The following is an 8,631-nucleotide window of genomic DNA, read 5'->3' as shown; positions in this document are numbered from 1 at the left end:
AGCAGCCGTGTTGCCTGAGAGCAGCTCTGGGTGTTAATGCCAAACATCTCCCTCCGTATGTATGTGTTTATGTCTCTGACCTGCATTGCTTAAACACTATAAGCAAACCAAAGTGGAACAAGTAAACGAAACATCTTTCACCTAAAGTGATTATTGTGATTTGTAGCTGGGTGCCCTGGGGTGCTTTTACCGCACTTACATTTCTCCGAAAATGTGTTTCCAATGTGTTTGTTTCAGAGGAAAGACGTATAGAGGGAGATTTCTTGGACATAAATGGATTCTGAGGAGACGAGAAGGAGACAAATAATCTATATATTGTTCACTTACTTTTTTTTGGTTTTTGAGCAACTCGATGTTTATAGGAAAAACTGCTGCAAATCACATTATTTATACAGATAGCTCAGTTACCACCAGACCAAGACAACAAAGTCATAAAGCTTAGTAATAAAAGCTTTTTCTGGACAGAAATATTTATGGACAGAAATGTTTCATATAATGAGATTAATGTACAAAGATTTTTATTTGACTCTCATCCTCAATTTACAGAGAAGAAGAAAGAAAGATAAAAACTTTAGATTTTGGCACGAAAATGTTCTAATGTTTCTTTAAGTTGAAACAAAGGGTAAAGAGACACATTTCATGGTCAGCACGTTACCTCCGTAACCAGCAGGGTGCCCCTCCACAGTTGTTTGCAATTGGCCCGCAGGCCATCCAGCTCACTTGTAAACCTGTGCAAGAGCCAAACAGTGTCTTCATTCCACTTCAAATCTATTTGCCAGTAAATGGCAAAAACTGGTCTGGTAAAGGGTTTATGGTGGACGGGATGTATAAAACACACTTTCACACATAAGACACAGAGATAAGAACAAAGAAATATGCAGAGTGTGAGAAATGGAATCTACTCTTCAGCTCAAGTTGACGTGCTTCAGTCAAAAGAGTGAAGTGAACTTACGTGGAATACTCACACTGAAGTGCTGTGGGTTTTCTTGAGATCACTCAAGAAGACACCTGTGTGTCCCACACAGAAACATAATTTTATTACAATTCTTTTCTAAATGCGATTAAAAACAAAAACAATCATAAATTACTGCCTGTTAAAAGTGAAAAAATCAATTTAAAAGAAAATCTAAATAAAAGCAGCAGTTATCACCACAAGTACACATTATTAAAAATTTAGCACAAACATTCACAAGAGTCAGTTTATGATTTTGATTTTGTGGGTCGAGTCACGGCAGAAAGCACATTCTTGGTCTTAAGTCAAAATTTCAAACACTAATATCTAATAGGATCAAATCAAGTAATGAAAATCTGATTATTTACTTTAAAAGGGCATTTTTTTGTATTACAGGCTGTCTGAAATTTGATATTTCAAAATAACAAGGTATTTATCTAAATATGCACCAACTGGCATATTGCAGAACAACAATCTAAATGTTGGATAAAGTCAATTTTCAAATTCTTTTGAAACTATGCAGACACACTAAAGTTCTCAACAATAAAATATATTTCTTAAGAGAATTCTGATATCTCTTTTTATTGCTCCATAGGTCACAAAACACCATCGGCTGCTAGAAAAAGTCAATTCTTGCCATGTTTTTAGGAACAAGATGTTTTAGAAATGAGACTCTGAGAGCAAAAATTGATTAGAACCGTCAGTAAAAACCTTCAAAAGAGATAAAAGGAAAAACATGGAAAGTTTGGTGTATTTAATCATTACTAACATGTAAATCTGTGACCTATAGTGTGGAGAGAAAAGAAAATGTGTCCTTAAAAAGCGCACTGTAAAAAAAATGTTGACATCAAGCGATGACCTGATGTGACTAAATAAGAAAAGGAAGAAACAGAGATTTGGGGATCGTCCACTGACGAGGCAGCAGTGGGAAGAATTCCATGATTTGATCCAGGAGTTGAAGCTGTATCACAACCGCTTTCATACATATTTCAAGATGTCAGCGGGCCAGTTTGAACGTATTGGCAGAGTTGGGAAAACATCTGAGGAGGCAGAGAAATCACTTCAGAGAGCCAGTTGACCCGGAGCAGACTCTAGCTGTGCATCTGAGCTTAAATAGTAATATTTAACTTTTTCCATATTATTGTATATCCAGTACCGATGCACAGTTTTGAGCTGTGCAGCGCTATGATTGGTCAGATTTGTATACCCGGATCTAAAAATGGGGGGGCGGGGGGGATAAAACAAGCTTGGATCAAAGAAACTAATCCTGTAAGATTACATAGTTGGTGTTAACTGCATGGATTTTACATGTCTGGTGTGTAAAAGCTTTAACTGGTTAACTCTAAGAATTAACATTTTACAGCTTTTTTATACTTAAATATTTTTACTATTTTATAAATATTTTATTACTTAAATATCCAGAGTTTGACTTTAATCTCACATTCAATTACAGCACAATAAGAATGAGGCTTTGAGCAAAGATAATTGATTTGATGCAATAAATTAATCATAGTTCATTTTTAATCAGCTTCCAATGCAGGCTGAATGCAGAGTGAAGGTAATAAAAGCTTTATGCCGTACTATCCCAGGTCACCTGGAGTTTCCATCACATCCCTGCTGAGGCAGTGAGTGGGAGTGGAGGGGGCAGTATTTTCAACATAGGAGATGACCAAATTCAAGGTCATTCAAACTCAGCGTATGTATTTTTTTTTTCATTCTAAAGACCAGAAGTATATATTAACAGTCTTTTGAAACCACTTCTAAATGGGTTTAGCTTGGGGAAAGCTACCCCGGGCCCTTTTTTTACACTCTGTCTCTGAAAGTCATTTTCCAGTGTTTTGCTTGTTACTAGGGTGCTACGATGTCCTAATTTAAGATGACTGGCATCACTCTCCTCAACAAACTAGACAAGAAATAAGTTTTTGGAGTTACAAGTGCATGGCTGTGGGTTTACCACAGCTCTGCAGCGTGTGGACAGCCAGAGACGGTGCTTGATCTGGGCTTGAGATTCCTTGCATGCCTGACGTTCTGGGCAGACACTACAATCGCATCAGACCCTATTGGAAATTCATTTCCCCAGGCAAATGTGTTTAGCAGGCAGCTCCTCTAAAAAGAAACGGACAATGAGTTCACTCAGCGATGCGGATTAGGTGGAAAGAGAGGGAGGAAAAAAAATGTTGGAAAAGACAAGCTCTCAGGAGAAAGGGTGCTCCTGTTTCCTCTTGTGCTGTCTGTGCTACATTTTATCTGAAGGTTTTAGGGCAATCCACAACCTGATAAATAGGTGTGGACGACAAGGCTCTTTTATGCATCATCTCCAAACACTGACAGCCTTCACATATAGACAAATTCACACTCCACGCTTCCCCTGTGCTTTAGCACCCAGTAACACATGGTTTTGAGCCCTGTGTGCGCCTGCTGTAAGTGATAAAAGCTGTTTCCTCAGTGTTTCCTCCTTACTGTGAATTCAAACTGGACAGAAAAAAATACAAGGGACAGAAACATATGCCTATTTTCTTTCTTTTGTCTCGCATAAACAAGCACATGACCAAGAGGAGACAGCAATCAATCTTAGCAGGGGAGAGAAAGTTTTTCAGGAAGGGAGCCTGCAAGCTGTGAGCTCGGGAGATTTATGAAAATGAGGAAGTGGAGTTCATTTTGAATTTGTTTCAGACGCACAGGAGGAATGCGGCGCTGCTGTTTGAACAAGACTGAGGACCGATGTTGTTGTAGGTGCTGAAGGTGGCAGAGCATGGTAATAGAGGGCCTTTTATGAGCCCTATCACACAGGCGCAGACAGTCTGCCCAGCAGGACTCAAACCTCCGTGCAGGCTTGTTTGCCATAATCTGGGTGGAGCTAGCACAGGGGACCAACACAGTCACACATTCTACCCTTGGTATGACCAAAGGCTACATTCATAAAACCATTTTCACCTTGTACATCGCTCCCTTGCTCACCACTTGCAATATCAGTGATGCATGGAAGCAGACCGTCTTCAGAATACCTCAGATGGGGATTAAAGCTTTTTCCAGCTGTACCACCGCCTGCCAAGGGGGCCCAACAGTCTCACTGGGTCTTTTACAAGCTGAAGCAGTGCCCTGTGGTCCTGTTCCATGGCCTGAACTCTTTGTGCATTGTTTGCTTTTAACAATGCCCCAATACAACAGCAACATTATAAATCAGAGCTTTACAGTAAAAAAATAAATAAAAATAAAATAAAACATACCTTGTTTTAATTCTCTGGACTAAGGTGCAGTATTTACATTGTGTTTGTGTTTTCTTTCCCTCCATCTGTCTCGCTGTGTCCTTGCAGATTACAGTGCCAGTAAAAGTGTCAGAATACATTACCACACTCATTAGAGAAGCTGCCTTTAGTACCGTGAGCTTAATAACTTCCAAGCCAAACAGGGAGCCCATCTCTGACGTTTGTGCAGAAAGGCCGAGGACAGGCCCGAGGAGGCCCACCTCCGGGCCCCCGAGCCTCGACCCAGCCTCAACTCTCCCAGCCTGCCTCACATCAAGGGTGAGCAACATTACCACACTGGCTTTACTACGTCCACATTTTAAGTATGACAGTGGTGCAATTTACAAACCACACATCATTTACAATGCAGATTTTCAACAGGGAAAAGTCTTAATATAGAGTTCCAATTTTATATATTTGGATACCACATAAACACCAGTGCATTTGGCATATGTTAGAGCTCAACCCCAGACTGAAGACTTTCAATTCATCAACATCTTACTGTACGCTCAGTGTGTCAAGTTACAGGGAAACGTGGAAATCAACACAACATTTTGTCAGGTTAAATAATCAAATTTCTTTCAAAACCATCAGTGGTTTGCTCAAACTATGCGTACAGTATTTAAAATATATATTTTCATTGGCTGTCTTGTTTGAAATGTACAAAAGCCCAGATAAGCATCTTGATTTGTCTTTGAGACAAATCTCAGACTTAAGTAGCAGAGGTGACTAGCAGGTCATTCATTAGTGGGCACTGTGTACATTTGCATTCACAGTAATGAAGGAATGCCTGCAGGCATTCTTGAAAACTTTAAGAGAAAGGCTTGATATAAAAATAATATGGGCCGAAGGTGCTGTCCCGGAGAGCGGAAAAAGTGCAGCGTAGAAGCCAAGTCAGGCGTCGAGGGCTGTGTCCTGTCTGCAATTTTTACAATAATGCAGACTGTACTTTTACAGAAGTACTACACTGACCTTTTTCTAACCCCTTTGCCTTAAAAACACTGGTTATTTCCAGTTTCCCCACATGTTTTGATTGTCTTTGATATAAATTTGAGAAAACCAGTCTGTATACAGTATCTGTATCTGTGTACAGAACAGATTAAGCAGTATGTTTACCTGTTCTATTCTGTCCATTAAGTGTTAACTAAGTAACTCTTATCTTAACAGTTTTCTTCCCTCTAAATAATTGTACACCTAAGAAAAGAGCACATAAGACTTTTAACTATAAACTAGGCAAATGAACAGATATCTATTTACCTGTTACTAATTTAGACTTGATATAACCGTTTAATCTCAATGATTCAACTACACAAAGTTCATTGGCAATTGACTCACTGGTCTAGCCTATTTCATTTTCTCTTCATGCTGGAAATGTAAAATAAACCCTCTGTGCATTATCATAGCAACCAGGCAGTAACCATGTGGACCAGCTGTCAAAACCAAGCATATAGTGACATTTAGTTAGCAAATAGAGTTATTTGTTGCAATCAACACAAGCGCTACGTGATAACTATCTTTCATTTCTTCTTTTATCTTACTAATGTTCATATATTCATAGTTTATCTATGTATATGTGTCTGTATGTACCCCACCTCATCCTTAACAAGTGGGATAATCTGAAAAAAAGATTGATTGTAATTATCACAATTCTTTTGATTTTCTTTTATAATATGTAATTTGCAAGTGTGAATCTCATGTTATGTTCCACTTTTGCGTTTATTTCACACGTCATGTTCAACGTAAGAGGAATTCTGAAGTAAGTTGGATGAATTGGTAGAGTCTGTCACTTGGAGGGGAGAGTGTTAATTGCAGGGGACTTCAGTGGACATGTAGTCCAGAAGTGATGAGGAAATGTTGTGCAAGTATGGTGTTAAGGATTTTGCAAAAGGCAAGAAAATAGCTGTGATGAACATGTTCTTGACAGAGGAGGATGTGACAGGATGAGATGGCAGCAGATGATCTGCTTTGGAAATCCCTAAAGGGAGTAGCTGAAAGAAGAAGAAGTCTAGAGACCATGTAACTGACCAGTCTCTGGGACTGTGTGACTGTTACCTAAGCTGGGAAAAAGACATCTGTTTGTTCAGAGAAAGAAAAAAGCTGTAAACAGCACTAGAAACTGTATGCTAGTTTGTTTAAAGACAAAACAAAACTATACAATCCACTTTATTTGATAAAACAAGGAACAGAGACTATTGTTAGAAAGTGATTTTCTCAAATATTAAACACACATGTTGAACTTGTGCTGAAGAGTAAAGTCTTGCCACTAAACAGAAAGAGGCAACAGCAGTTTGAGACGAAAAGCTTTGGGGTGAACATTTTTGTAATGCGAAAAATCAAGTAACCCTAGGGAGAGGAAGAAGTAAAGAGGCAGGCTGAGAAACATAAAGCAGATCTTGCCTTGGCCCTCTGCTTCGTAATGTGTGAAATTGTCCAAAGGATGTCCTCCAAATTATGGAGGTTAATTGAAAATATTTACATTAGCGTGACAGGTGGGAGAGGTTCAGCATCCTCTGTGTAAGGCTGTGACATGCTGACAGGAAACTGGCTAATTAGCAGCACGCCTGATAAAGTCCATGCTCTGTGTGGCGCCTTTAAGTGAACCAAGGCCTGGTCAATCAAGCTGGAAGCACAACTCTGGAAAGAGCGTGTGTAGCAAAGAAAAGAGTTGACCTCGCTGCCAGAGGTTTTCATTTCTATATTAACCTCATGAAAAAAAATGCAGCTGGAATAGAAGGCCTAAAATGAGAAACTGAAGACCTGAACACATGTTAGAGCTCGCATTCCTTGTGCATCTCTTACCTTGATGAATGGAAATATCATGGCAATCATACTGAAAATTTAAAAAATGTTTTGTTCCATCTGTCTGGGACATTCCTGTCATTTTTTGTTACAAGTAGACTTAAAAAAAGGGAAAATGTGGAAAAACCTAGAACTCCCTGATTGCACAGGTTGGTCCTGAGGAAGACTGGAGTTTTTACTGTTGCACCTGGCTTAGGATATTGTTCCACCATTCACTGGCAACATTCGTCTCCCAACCGCAAATACAAAATGAGAAACCTTGGCATGTTAAAAAGCACTTTGGAGAGCTTTGCAACACCAACTCCTCCAGGCAAGTGTTAACAATTCCATCGGTTCAAAAAAATTGAAGGGACATTGAGTGCGAGGTGCAGTAAATTAAGGCACAGAATGTGAGTGGTTAATAAGAAGTCTGCTCAGTCGATTTTACTCAGTGCTAAAAGTCTAAATTAAAGAGGATGGCTACAGGCGAGAACCAATTTCTGGCTTGAGGGTCACAGGGGGCCAAGACTGGGCCACCTTCGGCTTCTGGTGCAACAACATCACGTCACAGTCATTTCTGTCATCTCTTTGTGACACTGAGCTGGGAGGTGAGGATTTTCATTAAATTCTATGGCCTTTGTGATGCCAAGTCTAACAGCAACAGCGTGTGAGGTAAGCACTGACATTGAGTTTAAGAACTGTTGATTTTCGGAACGGGACGACCTCCTCATACATGGGCACAAGTTATATATACCAAGTTATATATATATATATATATATATATATATATATATATATATATATATATATATCACCCTTCTTAGACTCATGCATGCATTTGTCAGCTTCTCCCGAACCCTACTGGAAACGAACAAACAGAGAAAACAGGAACAATACAAAAGAAGAGAATTCTCTGTCAATAGCGTGTCTATGAGCTGTGTAAAATCCAACAACCATATGTACACATACACATACTGTGCACTTCAATTTATAGTTGTTTCAGGGTCCTGGCAAACACCTCCACACAGTTCAGTGTCCAAGACCTCATACTGCACAGTGCAGCTCGGTTTTATGACAGCTATCTTTGCTGTAGGTGAAAGAAGTACAGCGAAACGCTCAGCCAAACAGTTTTCCCTGGATATCACACTCAAACACTTTACTCACATTTTCCCCTGATGACATGTAGCAGATTTAAATTTTCTGCTAATGTGCATAGACATATCTCTTGGAGGCCATGTTAAGGGCTTGGTTTTTACAGTTGCTGTGTACAAAACATTACTGCTTTCAATCAACGCAGGCAAGAGTCACCCTTAGATTTATGTGGGATCCTCTGCCTTCTAAAGATTTCTGTAAAACTAAAAAAAAAAGAAGAAGAAAAAAAGGCTTTTCTTTAACTATAATTCTATTCAACAGACTGTGAATTTACTGTGAATCAAGTTTTTTATTTCCAGTTCTTTAAAACTGCAATTCTGTTTGTGTACCCGGCCTATGTATTTGTTATTTTGAGCTCTTTGGTTGGCTGCAAAGGAACAGTTGCCCCATGTGTGCAGACTGCTTTACAACAACTGTCATCTCTGATTTGTGACATCTAACCGTGTCCTCTAACTTGTGTCACAAAGACTTCTTAACACACTGATCCAAAAACGTGCACGGCTT

The sequence above is a fragment of the Aulonocara stuartgranti genome (genome assembly GCF_965226115.1).
Source record: "Aulonocara stuartgranti genome assembly, chromosome: 9".
Classification (NCBI taxonomy): domain Eukaryota; kingdom Metazoa; phylum Chordata; class Actinopteri; order Cichliformes; family Cichlidae; genus Aulonocara; species Aulonocara stuartgranti.
This window is presented reverse-complemented; position numbering follows the sequence as displayed.